Source organism: Capricornis sumatraensis, chromosome 14 (assembly GCF_032405125.1).
Source record: "Capricornis sumatraensis isolate serow.1 chromosome 14, serow.2, whole genome shotgun sequence".
Lineage (NCBI taxonomy): Eukaryota > Metazoa > Chordata > Mammalia > Artiodactyla > Bovidae > Capricornis > Capricornis sumatraensis.
Window position 1 is genome coordinate 81,211,773 of NC_091082.1, and position 18,139 is coordinate 81,229,911.

Below are 18,139 nucleotides of genomic sequence, written 5' to 3' on the forward strand. Positions count from 1 at the left end.
AGACGGTCTGAAATGTCGACTGAGTTTCAGATTCTAAAATAGAGAGGCGTTCACACTTCCCCTAGGTCTGAGGGAAGTGTGGCCTCCTGAGTTTCTAAACACAAGAGGTCTCAGAATTTCATAAGCAGACTTTATATCAACATTTGAGTTGTGAGAATGAATTAAACCAACATGAACCGAATGTTCCTTGAAAAGCAGAGGGTCTGGAAATGGATCTGCAAAGTTTTGGCAGTTGAGCATTTTGGAATATTATTAGTACCCTCCCACCCCAGACACCATCAGACAATTGACTGTCTGCATCTGGCTGGTATCTGTTTACCTTGGAAACAAGTGATTTGGAAGCCTATTATGAGACCCTATTTTTTTTTTTTTTGTCTGAAATGCTTCCTTTCCCTATTATTATTATTTTGGTGTTTCATGTGTGTGTGAAGTATAAATCTGATAGAGTTTAGTGCATTTGGAGAGTGATTTTGGATTTAAATCTTTCCAGACACCCGCATCCAGATCAACACTCCCAAGAAAGGGGCCAGCACTGTAATAGACAAGCCTCATTTTCTGGCTTCAGTACCAGGACCCGAGCAGCAGGGATCAGGAGATTCAAGAGGCTGCCTTCTTAAACCTGATAGACATTCCGAAATTTGCCAAGCAGATTGACAGGCTATTGATTTCCCTCCCTTCTCCCCGCACTCCCGACCCCGCCCCTCGCCTGCAAAAGATGACTCCCAACCTGGAAACCTGCGGCAACTGTATTTAGCATCTACGATGAATGCTTTTTTGAGCTACTGAACCTGATAAGCTTATTGCCTCCTTTATTCTAAGAAACCTAGAGCCAGGCCATTCTAAAGCGAGGTGGAAGTGAGGAACGTGGCTTCATTAGCTGGATAGATGGCACAAGACAGCCTGATATTAAGCACCCCAGAGCAGGAAGGAAACTCTGAAAAGGTCTCTCAAGAAAGACCTCTGGCTGCGCTGGGAGCACCCTCAGGGTGGGGTCTGAGAGTTGGATGCTCCAGTCTGGGGGGCAAAGCGCTACCACTAAACGTGCGTCCTCTTCCACCGCTGCGATGGGACTGTTGACTCAATGCGGCCATCTAGTGGTCAGACGCGGCCATCACCGCTGGCTCTCTGACGCGCGGCTGGACCGGTGCGGGTTGTGGGTGCGGGTGCGGGAGTCTTGTAACAATTTATCTGAGCTTCCTGTTCCCCCTTCTTCTCATCCTGTTTTCTACCTTCTTCATTTTTTCCTGTAGGAAGCCAAGACCACTGTCTCCACCTCTCCACAACTCCTTTGCTCAAGCCACCTGGCTTTTTGGACCTGAATAGATTTCTCCTCTCCGTTTGGAAATCACGTTATTGCTATCTACACGTTGTCACCAAAACCAATTTGTGCAAACTAACAGGCTTATCAGCGCTGCGGAAATGAGATTAAAACTGCTTCCAATGAAACAGATAAAAACCAGATGAATGAAGCCCTCTAATAAGACATTAAAGATAATGGCAAGAATGATTAACTAGTGTGATATATTGAGCAGTTATGAGGAGTCGGATGCCCAGGATCAGCAAACAAATAAAGAATCTACCTTTAATTCCCTTAAGTCAGTGAGGTATAATCACATCAACATTATGATTTTTTTTTTTGTTATTATTTATCTGTGAGAGCAATATCACACCTTGCCTCCAAATTGCTTAGAGCTTATTAGCAGAGAAAAGAGAGAGAGAGAAAGACAGAGATTGCTTTGGGGCGGGGGGAGCTTGTCTCATTTCAGCTCTTTAAGAATAAAAAGGAATGCTTAATACCCTGCTTGCGTTTACACACCGATTATGCAGACACGCTCTCATTTTTGTTTCATCTCTGAGAGCGGTCTATTCAGAGCCAGACGGTTTTACATTATGTGATCAGTTCGTCAATTATTGCATTATCGAGTCATATCAAGACAACCTGTAAATTACATCTTGCTGCGGACGTCGCTGGAGCCACTCTGCTGCCCTGGAGTGCTTCCTTGCAGGGAGCCCTCCTAGTCATGCTTCAGCAGCGCTTCTCCTCTAGCTCTGTTGGATTTGAGGTCATGAAAGAAGGACAAGGCAGGAAAGGGCAGTCATTTATTATTCATTTAGAACTTTTCCAGCCCTACTATGTGACAAGCCCAGTGCTATGCTCCAGGGAGACAGGTGAATAAGAATTTGACTCTGCTTTCAAGGAGCCCATAGCATGGGGGGAGGGGGGCAAGGAAGGGAAGGAAGACAATTAAACATAGGCGATACCAAGTAAAGGAACCCATGCGACGAGTGTGTTCTTGGCAGACTCTTTGCGACCCCATGAACTCTAGCCCACCACCCTCCTCTGTCCATGGAATTCTCCAGGCAAGAATACTTGAGTGGGTAGCCATTCCCTTCTCTGGGAGATCTTCCCCACCCAGGGATTGAACATGGGTATCTCACATTGCAGACGGTTTCTTTACTGTCTGAGCCACCAAAAGTGACTCTGTGATTAACACCGGTTAACATGATGGCCCTGGGATCCAGGTCTCCCACGTGGCACTAGTGGTTAAGAACTCGCCTACCAACGCAAGAGACTTAAGAGATGCAAGTTTGATCCCCAGGTTGGAAAGATCCCCTGGAGAAGGGCATGGCAACCCCCTCCGGTATTCTTGCCTGGAGAATCCAATGGACAGAGGAGTCTGGCAGGCTGCAGTCCATGGGATCGCAACGAATCAGACAAAACTGAAGCGACTTATCATGCTTGCATGCTGGGGATCCCTGGAGGAGGAGATAACTCTGGAGAAGCTAGGGAAGGTTCCCAAACAAGGAACTCTTTGAAGTAGGTATGAAAGGAAGAGTAGGGTTTTACTAGAGAGAGAAAAAGAATAGGGTGGAGATGAAATGCATGAATGAACAGTCACAAAAAAAGCCTGCTGTGTGCTGGGAATAAGTGCTTCATGGAAAATGACAGCCTGGGAGAGTCAGGCAAAGCCTGGGCACAGCCAAGGAGGACCCTGTATTCTGTGTTGAGGTTTGCACGTTTTTATCTTAAAAGTCGAGGCAATCCATTCTTTGTAAGAGTAGCTATATGATCAAACCTGTGTTTCAAACTATAACTTTGGTGAGTTGTAGAGAATGGGTTAAAGAAAGAAGAGGAGGGAGTTAGGGAAACTCTACTCTGAGTCAGAAACACTGACAGACCCAAGACAGATATATAGCTGGACTTGAACGAAGCTACTAACTAGTCCTGCGATTCTGGGTGAAATTGTCTCCTGAATCACAGTTTTCTCATCTGTAAATCTAGGATAGAAATAATTACTTTTTGAGGTTATAGGAAAGATCAGAAATAATATAAAATAAGGCCCAGGTGTCCAGCACATGACGAGCTCGTAACAGATGTCATAGGGATAATTCTTCATTGAGCACTGCTGTGGGGGCGCGGAAGGGGTTGGATTAGGATGGTAGGGTGTGTGTGTGTGTTTGGTAGGAAAATTGATGAATAAAATAATACTAAATTATCACATTATGTTGAGAACAGAAGGGAATCTGGAATTAAAAAACATGTTCAGATGGTTATATTATTTTTGTCATTGATGTACTTCATTGAATGAAATTTCATGGATTAGATATTTTTGCAATATTTTAGCAAGCCAGCAGGTTACAAATAAACACCCACCTCATCCATTTCACAAGGCAGCTCTGAGGATTCAAAACTAGTGGTGAAATTCTTTGATCACCAGAATGTCTTCATGAGGACAGGAACTTTGCTCAATGTTACATCCATAATGCCTGGAACTCAGCAAACTGTATATTGAATGAGTGGATGAATTCAATATGAATAGGTGTGAAAAGCAGCAGAAACATTAGTTTATTTTCTAGCTAATAGGGTCAAAATACCCAGTTTCAGTCTTTCCATTCTGTTCACTAAAATTTGACCCGTTATTGATTCCTTCTAAATATCCTTGGCCTCTATATGCCGTGTGTATGGAATGAGATGCTTGGTATAGAGAGGTGGCTAATACAGACACGGTCTCACCCTGAACTTGCCACCTAGTGACTGTGGGCAGTTGCATCTCACAAAGGCTGTGAAGTGTGTGGGCCCCTTCCTTCTCTTCCACTGCACCCTGCTCTCAATCCACCTGAGATTTGAACGACGGGGAATAGACATTAGTGAAATCGGGCATGCAAATTATTTGGTGCATAGTAGACTTTTTTTTAAATTTTTTACTTTGTGTTGGAGTATAGCCTATTAACAATGTCGTGATAGTGTCAAGTGAACAGGGAAGGGACTCAGCCATACATATACATGTATCCATTACCCCCCAGACTCCTCCCCCATCCAGCCTCCCACGTAACATTGAGCAGAGTTCCATGTTCCTACAGTAGATCCTTGTTGGTCATGCATTTTAAATATAGCAGTGTGTATGTGTCCATCTCAAACTCCCTAACTATCAGTTCAGTTCAGTTCAATCGCTCAGTCGTGTCCGACTCTTTGCGACCCCATGAATCGCAGCACGCCAGGCCTCCCTGTCCATCACCTGCTCCTGGAGTTTACCCAGACTCATGTCCTTCGAGTCAGTGATGCCATCCAGCCATCTCATTCTCTGTTGTCCCCTTCTCCTCTTGCCCCCAATCCCTCCCAGCATCACAGTCTTTTCCAATGAGTCAACTCTTCACATGAGGTGGCCAAAGTACTGAGTTTCAGCTTTTGCATCATTCCTTCCAAAGAAATCCCCGGGCTGATCTCCTTCAGAATGGACTGGTTGAACCTCCTTGCAGTCCAAGGGACTCTCAAGAGTCTTCTCCAGCACCACAGTTCAAAAGCATCAATTCTTCAGTGCTCAGCCTTCTTCACAGTCCAGCTCTCGCATCCATGAGTGACCCCAGGAAAAACCATAGCTACGCCTTCCCCTATTCCGCTCCCCCACACACCCCTGCCCTGCCAGCAACACTAAGCTCATTCTGGAAGTCTGCAAATCTTTTTCTGTTTTGTAAGTTAATTTGTATCAATTCTTTTCGGATTCCACATATAAGGGATGTCATACCACATTTCTCCTTCTCTGTCTGACTTCCTTCACTCAGTATGACCATCTCTAGGTCCATCCAGGTTGCTGCAAATGACTCAGTGTTTGTTTGTTTTTTTCCTTACCAAGAGATTTCCTTGTAGATGAGAGTCATAGCTTGGAGAAGACAGTTGTTTTCCAAAGGGCTCAGAGCTTTGCTATCGACATGCTGCTTCCCCTGATTCCATAATATGTTGGAGAAGATAGTCAACTAGCTCAACTTTGTTCAAAATGAGGAGAATCTCCTTTCAGACCTTCTGATAGCTCTTGAAAATGTATATCTTTTCTGGTGGTTTATTAGCAAGCAGCCAGACCTACATGTTTGCAGATAAAGTAGTCGTCTGAAAAATGAACAGGTAAAAATATGCTCTAATGAAAAGAAAAACCTCAAAACAGTATGTTTGGAAAAAAAGTTCTGTTTACAGAATCATAGACAGAGAACAGACTGGCGGTTGTGAAGGGGGAGGAGGTTGGTTGGAGGAAGGATAAGCTGAGTGCTTGGGTTTAGCAGACATAAACTTTTATGTATAGAATGGATAAACAACAAGGTCCTGCTAGCCTAGGGAATTATATTCAACATCTTATGATAAACCATAATGGAAAAGAGCATTTTAAAAAAGGGAGAAAAGAGTTCTGTTTAACAAAATAATCTCACTTTTTTTAAGATACCCCATAAAGGGAACTGAAAATATTAACTCCCTTATTTTTATATTCACTGCTAAATTTTATAAACATGTTTAAAAAGCTATTACTTCTGAATTTAATAAAAATTTAAATGTGTCTTATTGGTATCATTTTTAAGTTTCCAATCAAGATTTTCTTCTCACTTGAGCCAATCCCTTACCTGCCATCTTACCTCTTTCCTTGTCCATCTACAGAGGAAGGTTTTCATGAAAGTTTAGCATGCCCATAGACTCCAAATTTTATAATCAACATATTTCGTTCAAAGACTATATTTAGAAATACATTAAAATATTTGTGTAGTCTATAAATGACTGTATTTTTAAAAATTTGTTTTTATGGAAAATCTGTGTGACCACCGAATGTCCATTTTATGAAGTAGGTACTTACTCCTGGAGCAAAGACCTAGAGTCTCTGTAAGTTTACATGTGTTACCGTGGCTCCTTGACTAAGAAAGCGCCTTTCCTCTAGTTTCTAAGATCTCCTGTTTGGAGGGAGTTGAGAGTTATTATAGATACAATGTAGACCCAATAATGGGAGATGCTTATTGAGTCTGAGTTGCATTATCTTTTTAGTGCCTTTCTAACTTGAAATGTATATGCTTCTGTGACTTTATGGTCTAAAATCTAGGAAGAGGCTGCAGCTAGTGTCTCTGTTTTATTTTCTGAGCTCTCTACTAATTGGTCCCTGGAAAATAAGACTTTTCCCTCAGTTCAGTTCAGTCACTCAGTCGTGTCCGACTCTTTGCGACTCCATGGACTGCAGCACGCCAGGTTCCCTGTCCATCACCAACTCCTGGAGCTTCCTCAAACTCATGTCCATCACGTCGGTGATGCCATCCAACTGTCTCATCCTCTGTCGTCCCCTTCTCCTCCTGCCTTCAATCTTTCCCAGCATCAGGGTCTTTTCCAATGAGTCGATTCTTCGCATCAGGCGACCAAAGTATTGGAGTTTCAGCTTCAGCATCAGTCCTTCCAATGAGTACTCAGGACTGATTTCCTTTAGGATGGACTGGTTGGATTTCCTTGCAGTCCAAGGGACTCTCAAGAGTCTTTTCCAACACCGCAGTTCAAAAGCATCAATTCTTCGGTGTTCAGCTTTTTTTATAGTCTAACTCTCACATCCATACATGACTAGTGGAAGAACCATAGCTTTGAATTTTCCCTCAGGTAAGTATATAATCAAAAGGATAAAAGGAAGTACCTAAGTAGTTAAGATTATATAACATTTTGAAATGTTTATTTATTGCAATATAAATGGGTTTATTATATGGATGGATATGAATTCTACTCAATCATTACTTTCAAAAATAGAAGTATTTCTAAAAAATAAGATTTATGTGTATCATGTACATTAAAGTAAAATGCAACTTCTTTATATTGACTATATAAATATTAGAAACAGCATAAATAAATAATTATTCTTGGTGTATCTCTACATATTTAACTTTTTGGTTGTATCAGTCTCTAATATTATGACGCAGGTATCTTTCTGAAGAATATAATTTTGGATATGGCTTATTAATCATTTTTTAGATAAAACTGATTGCAGTATCCTTCAAAGCTACATTTTATGACTGACAAATTTAAAATTGTTCATAACTTCCATTGACTTCCTTTTGTAGATCATGCAATTTTTAGTCACAAAAGTACCTTAGATATTCATGTATCTGTCTGGTAAGCTTGGAGTGAATTCTGCTGGATGAAAGATATTCTTAATTCTCTTTTTAAATATGTAAATGTATAAATATTTTATGCCAAATATTTTTGCATGCTCTGTATTTTTCCTCCATTGCTTCAAAAGGTAGGTTTGCAAAGTATAACTTATCAAGAAATTATCTGCAGCATTTGAAGGCTATCTCAATATAGTCCCACTCAGTATAGAATACTTCATTAAAAAAGAATCCAAGGGATCTCCATTAGAAGGTTTTCCCTAGAGGTGGAGATATTCCAAAGTACAATTACTGAACTTCAAAGTTTAATATTTTATGCTTTTTGTCTCTTATCATTTAGCTTATCCGTTTCTTCCTTTGCTTTTATGAAGTTACAACTCATCTTTCTGGTTTCAAGATTTTCTTTCAATAATTATAATTTGCTGCACATTTCAAAAGCTGAAGTGTTTGGTGTTCCATCAGTTGGATATCTGATTAAAGATTTACAACTTCTTTCAAACAAAATGCAACCTAAATTTAGAGGACTGCTTTACAATAAGGTTCGGTATCATTGTCAGATACTTAGATGGATCTACAAAGTAGTTCTTTAAAATTAAAACATTTCTAAAATCTGGTGGTGACAGACAGTGAAGAGAAAAAGCATGCACTGCCACAACTGAAACATTTTTAAATAAATGCAGCATGAATTTTGTCACAAAAGTTTATAATTTGGCTGACTTTAAATGCAGCCTCTATTTTGACAAGTAGGTTATCAAAGCTTGTTTGGGCACATTCATGAATAATACGTGCACTGCAACCTATTCCAATCAGAATTCCAATTCCAAACCTGCAACACAAGTTTCTTGATTTAGTTGGAACATGGTTTTTACCACAATATTGGGCTCTACCAAGATCTGTATCATACTATCACTGCAAATACAAGTAACTTTATCTTCAAGGTTGAGCTTTTTATCCATATCTTAATAGCACTTATGAGAACGTTAAAATATTTTATCAAGACAGAATGAACTTCTAAATGTTTTAGCTTGATTTCATGTGTTGAATTTAAAAGGCATTACTGGATTTAAATGAATTTCTATTTGAAGAATCTCATGAAACTAATGCAAAACTGATATCGTCTAACTCTTGGTGAAGTTCTCTAGCTAATGGAGCCAATAGTTTTAATAGCTATAATTTCACTTTCTCACATATACAGGAGAAACTTGGAATAAAGAGTGAAATTAATTTAGAAAAATACTCATTTGATCCCAATGATAAGTCATACTTCCCAGTGTTGTAAATGAACCTTCTGCAGCTGTACTTGTTATATTGACCCTTTTGGAAATAGTCTCTTTAAAATAATTCCTAACTTTTCCAGCTTCAAAGTATGTGTGTCATCTGGCGATGTCAGGTAGATGTTAAATGTAAACCAAAATTTTGTGCAACTGACATTTCATTACCAAGTTTCTTAAGAAATGGAAATTCAGCATTAAATATTTCATTAGACATTTACTTGTTTGAGATCATTGCCTTGGAAGAGACAAAATAAAACCAAACCTTACTAAACAATAAAGTAAATACATAATTGTAGGTTTATACCATACAATAAATAATGAGTTCCACTGACAAACGTATTCAGGCTATTCTTTCTGTGATCTCTGGTAGGGCAGTCAAGTCTGTATTCCCTGCACATATTTCATCTGTTCCAAACCGATCATCCCTGACGATTCCTACTGACCGGTGGCCTGGTAGCATCCTGCACTGTGGCGGCTGCGGTACTGGCCATGGTCCTGATCGCAGCACAGCTGGCTGCGGGTATGCACTCCGGCCAGCAGGGCAGCAACACCGAACTCTCCCGGCACAGCCAGACCAGAGGCTTAGCTGTCCCTGCATTGGAGAAGGCAATGGCAACCCACTCCAGTGTTCTTGCCTGGAGAATCCCAGGGACGGGGAGCCTGGTGGGCTGCCGTCTATGGGGTCGCACAGAGTTGGACACGACTGAAGTGATTCAGCAGCAGCAGCAGCAGCAGCCACTTAATCGGAGAAGGCAATGGCACCCCACTCCAGTACTCTTGCCTGGAAAATCCCACGGATGGAGGAGCCTGGTGGGCTGCAGTCCATGGGGTTGCTAAGAGTCGGACACGACTGAGCGACTTCACTTTCACTTTTCACTTTCATGCACTGGAGAAGGAAATGGCAACCCACTCCAGCGTTTTGTTTTATGAGGGAGTACATGCTGTTCTCGAAAGAAAGGTGTTAGTCATATGTTTTGAAAGGAAAAGTCGGTTTGGTTATCACCTGTCATCTTTCAGATTTAACCATATGTCAATCAAAGCCCTACATGCTATATACTCACTACCTACAGAACTGCATACATACTATACTAACTACTATGAATCAACTCCGTGTTTGATAAGACCCTGGCAGAAGCTAGAGGCACAAAGCGGAAATTGCCAAACGTGTCTTAGTTTATCTTACTGCTTTGTTAATTTAAAAAAAGAGAGAAATCTAGGATGCATGTTAAATTGTGCAGGATCTGGGACATTAGATAAAATTTGGGAGTGTCCCAAGCAAACCAGGGTGCAAAGTCACCTTAATAATAGGGATTATTTTCAACTGCGGAATTTTAACGATTATTCAGTGTTGCTGATTAAATGAAGGGTTCAGAATTTTACAGACGCACATAATCTACCTACGGAGAAGGAAATGGCAACACACTCCTGTATTCCTGCCTAAGAATCCTGTGGTCAGAGGAGCCTGGTGGATCACACAGAGTCGGACACGACTGAAGCAACTTAGCATGCATGCATGCATAATCTACCCAAATTAAAAATTAGCAGAAACGTGCAAATATTAAACTAAGTATAATGGAATATCTGGTGGCTCTCCGTTTTCTGTGTGTGTTTAAGATACAGGTCTGAATATCAAACAAGTGAGCAGTGATTACGAAGCAAGCATTGCCACAGGAGAGCAGGGTCTCCCGGTGTCTATGAAGTCATTTCAAGTTACAGCCCCATTCTCTTGGTTGCCCTTTGGTTCTGTGTTGCTTTTTGCGTTCGGCTGTTTTCTGCCTGGGGTGTACTTGTGCTCTCTTTAATACTCAGGAGGCGATGTTCTCACACTTCCCTGTAAATATGCAATCTTTCTTTAGTGCTTGAGTGATGTGTGAGAGGGCTCTTACCCATTATTCCCTGCAGCGGATCTTACATCTTGCTTCACTTACTCCAAGCCTCCATCTGACATGGATCATCATAGCATCACATATACTCATTGCAGCAAAAGCAATTTTTATGAATAAAATGATATTTTATGAACTCACTGACATAGAGGGAGAAGAACCTGTAATTTTGTCTTCTGTGATTGAAGCAATCTCAGTTCTCATTCTCCGGCCTCCTTGGTCCCATCTAAAGGAAATTTACATCATTGGCACAGGACTTATATACATCTGGAGAGAGTTTATTCTTTCTCAGATGTCCAGTAAACCTGCAGGGGTAAGGTACACAGGTGAGGTAAATCTGATAGGATCATAGTTATCCTAATAAACAGTTGTCTGATGCCTGCTAATTCACGGTCTCAGAATTTCTTATACTTGTGTTACTATAGGTAGCAGCTGTTTAGGGAAAGTTGTCCATAGCCCTGTCTTTCATAAGTGCCTCGACCAAGTTCTGATAGAAGCGAATATGTACATTCGTCATTCAAGCTTCAACCTCTGAAACAAAGTCACGTCAAGGTTGCATACAGCTGAGGGCACAATACTGCCACTTCATTCAGCATTCAGCATGTCTCAACTGAGGAGCTGGCACTTGTGGGTCACACGGGCAGGTAAAGTGAATAAGACACAGCTGCTGGCTTCAGGGAGTTTCGACTGGCAGAGTGGTTAGACTGGCAGACACAGGGAGAGAACCAGACATGTTCTAGAGCGCGTCCATTGTTGCAAGCGTGGACCATACAAGCTGTAACGGACAATGGAGAAAGATGCCTGGGTCTGTGGGGAACTTTCCATGAGCCCTTTTAAGAGCGGAGGAATGCTTAAATTGGAGGTTTTGTCACACTTGGTGAACTGGGGGTGGTGGACGGGAGGACATCCCACGCACAGACAACAGTCACACGTGACGCTATTCATCCGTGCAGGCGGGGGCCGCTTCTGACACCCTGTTGCTCTCATTTGGGACATCCTGCCACCCACCTCGTGCACTGACCTGGCCAATTCAGCCTCATCTCTCAGCAGTGCCTTGTTCAAGTGCTTCCATAATGCCCTGGACTTCTTCTAATAGTGAAAACTAAATCCAAATTTTAAGTTTCAAACGCTAGTTCCGCCCACAAGTTCTAAGGTTTTTAAAGAGACGTGCGGGGAGGCCATGTTGTTTATGGTCTTGCCCTGCTACCTGGCACAGCCTGTGGTAGAGAATAAACTCTCAGCGTATGAAAAAAAGTGAAAGAATACATGAACATATCGACCAGGCCATGAAAATTGAGAGACAATTTTTGCCAAAAGCTGACCAAAGTTCTTTTGAAGTTCTGTCAGCCGCTGCTTTTAATTTTTTTTTTTTTATAGCCCTCCTTTCCCATAAACTTGGTCCAAGGGACATTTATGAGTTTTTTTCTCATCTTGCTTATGATGGCAAACTGAGACCTTTCCCCTCATAAGATCTCATCAAAATTACAGCTTGGAAGTATAAAAACAGTGAATAGCAAAAGTAAGGTGGTGCTAGCTGCTTGCTTCACCAGCTGAGAGACTTCAGCCCAGCACACGGGATGGGTGGAAGCTCGTTAACCGCTGAGCCAGTGGGGGAAGCTGTTCACACTTGATCATCTGTTGGATGAGGCTGCAGCGCAGGTGAGCTTGGCCTGCCGGTCAGAACCTGGACATGTTTGCTGCTCTGTGTTGGTAAGCAAGGAGGGCCATGCGGAGAGTAATTGCTGAAACAAAGGTTAATCCAAGATTTATTTGCAGGATTCTATGCCAGGCTCCTTCATCCTCTCTTCTCTTTTTTCCTTCTTGCTATTTTGAAGATTTTATAATTTCATATCTACCTATATTTGTCTTGGCTAAATATAGGCAAGAGCTTTTAAAAATTTCTGTATTTCTTACTTACATTTTTTTTTGTACTTTCAAATATATATTTATCTTACATCAAAGTAGAGTTGAGTTACAATGTTGTGTTAGTTTCAGGTGGATAGCAAAGTGATTTAGTTATTGAACAGCAAGGAGATCAAACGAGTCAATCCTAAAGGAAATCAAGCCTGAATATTCACTGGAAGGATGATGCTGAAGCTGAAGCTCCAATACTTTGGCCACCTGACATGAAGAGTCAACTCATTAGAAAAGACTGTGATGCTGGGAAAGATTGAAGGCGGGAGGAGAAGGGGACAACAGAGGATGAGATGGTTAGATGGCATCACCAACTCAATGGACATGAATTTGAGAAAACTGGGAGATGGTGAAGGACAGGGAAGCCTGGTGTGCTGCAGTCCATGAGGCCGCGAAGAGTTGGACCCGACTGAGCAACTGAACAACAACAACTGTTATGTTTTGGACTATAAAAACATTTCCAATCTTTTGTTTTTTTAAGATTATTTGTTTTTGACTACACTGGGCATTCATTGCCGCACAAGGGCTTTCTCTAGTGGTGAGCAGGGTCTCCTCTCCGGGTGTGGTGCATGGTCTTCTCATTGCAGTGGCTTCTCTTGCTGTGGAGCATGGGCTATACATGTGCGGACTTCAGTAGTTGCAGCCTGCAGGCTCAGTAGCTGCGGCACATGGGCTTAGCTTAGCTGCTTTGTGGCATCTGGGATCCTCCCAGATAGGGACAGAACCCGTGTACCCTGCATTGGCAGGTAAATACCCAAGTACTGGACCACCACCGAAGTCTCAACATTTCAAAGCTTGATGTTCATCATTTCATAAAGTTTCAAATTCTTCATAGCTAAAACTTGAATCCCATATTGAAGAGTTTATCTCTCTTGTGATTATGGTTTTCAAGTTCTACATTGAGTGCTGCTTACTGAGTTGATTTTTGGCTTTCAGAGCATTAGTGATCCTAGGATTTGCATCAGTGATGAGAAAGGAATGTGAGGACTTCTTAATACCAGTGCAAACATTTAGAAGTTAGATTACTGTAAAAAAAAAAAAAGAACTTCAATAGAAGTAATAAATCAGCATCAGAGAATATATAGGACTGAGTAGGAAATGGGGGTACTAACCACTTGAAACAAAGAATGTGAAAATTAAAAAAAATTATTTAAATAATTTGTTTCATTTATACAATGCTTGCAACAGACCAATAATCTGAAATGAAAACCTGGTATTTATTTATAAGAGCTGAAGTAGAAAACCATTCAAATCATTATTTGATGAAGGTAGGAAAAACAATATCTTTATAAACAGACTTATAAATACTTTTTACTTTGAGACACTTGGAGGTCTCCAAGTGATCTTTTTAAATGAAGTATTGTAAGTCAGTTTGTTATGCAAACACTGTAGGCAAGGGATTTTGCTCAAATTTCTGAAGTCTTCAGTAAACTGGGAAAGCTTCAAACACAAGACCCAGGAGTATGGATTACAATCCAAGATTATTGGTGGCAATAATCCCTTCTCTTCTACCACTTTGTTTAGGAGGTCACATTTATAATAATAAAAATATTAATGAAAATTAAAAATTTGATATTACTTTCCACACTAATTTGAGTTTCTCTTTTTCCAGTGGAAGCCAAGAGTCCACATCAGTGTCCGAAGAAATAGTGAACAGATGATCCTAATGCTGAACCTAATATGTGCTTAATTACAGTTACTGGAAAACATTCGTTGCTCAGTTGTGTCTGACTCTTTTGCGACTCCATGGACTGTAGCCTGCCAGGCTCCTCTGTACACGGAATTCTCCAGACAAGAATACTAGAGTGGGTAACCATTCCCTTCTCTAGGGGATCTTACTGACCCAGGGATTAGACGTGGGTCTCCTTCATTGCGGGCAAATTCTTTATTGTCTGAGCTACCAAGGAAATAATTACAGTTACTAAATTACCTCCATTCACGACTTCCCTTTTATAATACTTCCTCATTTGTCTTGTGGCTTTCTGAATCCTTCCAAGTCACGACTCAAAAAGTCTGCATGTATATAATACGTAGTGGTGACTGATGGACTTCCCAGCTGGCTCATTGATAAAAAAATCTGCCTGCCAATGCGGGAGCTCAGGAAATGCAGGTTCGATCCCTGGATCAGGAAGATCTCCTGGAGGAGGAAATGGCAACCCACTCTAGAATTCTTGCCTTGAAAATGCCATGGAGAGAGGAGCCTGATGGGCTACAGCCCATGTGTCACAGAGTTGAGCACGACTGAGTGACTGAACTCGTGTGCGCAAGTGTAGGCTGACAACTTAAACAGAGGAGATCATAATTAAAAGGGAACCTGGAAAATTGGAGTAGATGCAAAAAAGGATATTGTTCCCATTAATTGAGGTGTACTGTAGGGAAGACTATTTTAATTTTTCCCATTTATAAATTCTGAGGAATCCAACAACCCTACTAAAACAAAGGTCAGCTCTTTTTGTTGTTTGTTTTAATTTATTGGGGTCTAGTTGCTTTACACGGAGAAGGCACTGGTGATCCACTCCACTACTCCTGCCTGGAAACCTCCATGGACGGAGGAGCCTGGTAGGCGGCAGTCCATGGGATCGCTAAGAGTCAGACATGACTGAGCGACTTCACTTTCACTTTCACTTTCACTTCACACATGTATCTTGGAGAAGGGAATGGCAACCCACTCTAGTCTTCTTGCCTGGAGAATCCCATGGACAGGGGAGCCCGGAGGGCTACAGTCCATGGGGTCACAAAGAGTCAGACATAACTGAGCGACTTTCACTTCACATATATATATCTAGGCTTCCCTGATAGCTCAGTTGGTAAGGCATCTGCCTGTAATGCAGGAGACCCCGGTTCAATTCCTGGGTCAGGAAGATCCCCTGGAGAAGCAATAGGTTACCCACTCCAGTGTTCTTGGGCTTCCCTGGTGGCTCAGCTGGTAAAGAATCCGCCTGCAGTGTGGGAGACCTGGGTCTGATCCCTGGGTTGGGAAGCTCTCCTGGAGAAGGGAAAGGCTACCCGCTCCAGTATTCTGGCCTGGAGAATACCATGGACTCTATAGTCCATGGGGTAGCAAAGAGTCGGACGCGACTGAGTGACTGTCACTTTCATGCATGTATCTGTTCTTTCTCAGATTCTTTCCCCATCCTGGTCATTACAGAGTACTGAGCAGAGTTCCCTGTGCTTTGCAGTAGGTCCTTGTTGGTCCTCTTTCCTATTCACAGAGTGACAGGCAAACTGATATTACTCTCTAGGGAGATATCTAGGTTTTCTTCTCTAAAGATGAACTTTCTGGGGCAGCCAAGAACATTGAGAGGGGTGGCCCAGTGTAGAGACGGTCTTTTTTCCAGGATGGTTTATCCCAGGATACTGTGTATCGTTCCCTGTGCTATTCAGTAGGACTTTGTTGTTTATCTATCCTCTATTTAATAGTTTGCATCTGACAGTTCCAAACTCCCAGTCCACCCCTCTCCACCCGCCCCCTTGGCAACCACAAGTCTGTCCTCTGTGTCTGCTGACTCTTCCATCCTAACTCCACAGAGCCCAAAGTGGGCCCGCTGGTGGAAAAGCTGACCCATGAACAAAGGTCAGCCTGTCAAGAAAGAGGCAAGCTGAAAGAACAATGCCTGCAGACTTGCAGTAAGTGAAATCCATCTATTTAAATGGTAATCAGCCTTCTACTCAATTCTTTAATGTAAAAACTTAACAGTGATTGCCAGAGCAAGAAGGAAACAAGAGAATAAACGAGAACAGCCAAAATAATAAAGAATAGCTGATCCCACAGGAAAAAAAGTGAACAGAAGGCAAAGCTGTGTTCTATGAAAGGAACAGTTAGGAGATACGATTGATCTCGTGGAAATAAAGAAAATATTATTGTTGTAAAAAAGATTCTTAATGGTCATCAGCTAAGCACAAAACTGCTCCTTCCAAAACAGGCACTTATGGAGGGAAGCCGCTGTTGAACTAGGAACTACATTTTATAGTTTTCTTCAAATTGCACCTAGGTGACAGCAGCTGACTATTTCACCAATGGGATATAAGAAGTGTAGTGTGACGCTTGCACGTCAAACCTGTCGAGAATCAGCTGTCCTTGCTTTTGCCCCTTCTTCTTTGCTGTATACAATGCGTGAGCCTGACTAAGGAAGGAATCAAGATCCTCGAATCTTCCTATGTGGAGGAACTGCCTGATGAACGGGGAGCGCCTGTATTTAAAAAGGGACATGAATGAAGAAAATGTTTATTGTGGTAAGCCCCTGACGTTTGGTGGCTGTTTACTTATTTCAGTGGAAGTACAATTGATGTACAATGTTATATTAGTTTAAGGAGCACTGAACAGTGATTCGACATTTACATGCCTATGAAATGATCACCAACATAGATCCAATTATCATCTGTCACCACACAAGGTTAATACAGCTTCAGTGACTGTATTTCCCATGCTTTACAAGACACTGGGGTTTATTTATTAGAGCAGCAGACAGTGCTACCCTCAGGAATGCAACTGACAAGATTGAGTAAAAGAAAAAATATCAGTAGGACAGTGGGAAGGTAAGCTGAAGACATCTCCCAGAATTTAGAGCAATTAGGGAGGGAAAGAGAAAAATGTAGGAAAATACAGGTGACATAAGGAATTGATCCAGGAGTTCTAGGCATTAAAAAGAATTTCAGGAGGAGATAATATAGAAAACTAAGGAGAGAAAATTATCAGAGATGCACTAGAAAGTTTACAGAGCTCGAGACTGACTTTGTTTTCAGATTGAAAGGGATCAGTGAGGCCCGAAGAAGCCCAAATTTAGACACATACTTGCAAAATTTTAGAAGATTAAGCTTAAAGATTCCCTCACATCTATTAGAATGACTATTATCAAAAGGACAAAAATAATCACTGCTGGCAAGAATAACACTGGTACACTTCTGGTAGGAATGTGAATTGGGGCAGCCACTGTGGAAAACACTATGGAGATTCCTCAAACAATTAAAAATAGAATTCCCATATGATCCATCAATTCCACTTCTGGGTAATTCTCTGAAGGAAATAACTTTCGAAGAAATACAGGCACCCCTATGTTCATTCAGAATAGCCAAGACATGGAAGCAACCTAAGTGCCTATAAATAGGTGAATGAATAAAGAAAATGTTATATATACATGGAATATTATATACATGTAGTTAGACTGGGGTGTATAACTGGAATGGCATCATTGACTCAATGGACACGAGTTTGAGCAATCTCTGGAAGATGGTGAAGGATAGGGCAGCCTGGCGTGCTGCAGTCCATGGTGTCGCAAAGAGTCAGACACGACTGAGCGACTGAACAACAATACTGGAGTGAGAAGGGCACGGCGACCCACTCTGAGATTCTTGCCTGGAGAATCCCATGGACAGAGGAGCCTGGTGGGCCACAGTCCATACAACTGCAAAGAGCTGGACTGAAGCAACTGACCACAGTTATACTGGAATACATATATACCCAATGGGATGTTATATGTGTGTATATAATGGATATTTTTCAGCCATTACAAGATAGAAAACCTACAATTTGTGACAACACGGATAATGTGGATGGAACTTGAGGGCATTATGCCAAGTGAAGTAAGGCAGACAGAGAAATAGAAATACCACGTGGTCTCACTGATATTGAAAACAAAGAACCAAGTGCATATATACAGAGCACAGACTGGTTGA

At 41.6% G+C, this 18,139-nt stretch overlaps 1 non-coding gene across 1 annotated transcript; it reads left to right on the forward strand.

Annotated features, from left to right (window-relative positions):
• Positions 1-15,255: 15,255 nt before the first annotated feature.
• Positions 15,256-15,328, forward strand: TRNAY-GUA (transfer RNA tyrosine (anticodon GUA)). The gene has a single exon. It is a non-coding gene; the product is annotated as a tRNA-Tyr (tRNA).
• The last annotated feature ends 2,811 nt before the right edge of the window (positions 15,329-18,139 follow it).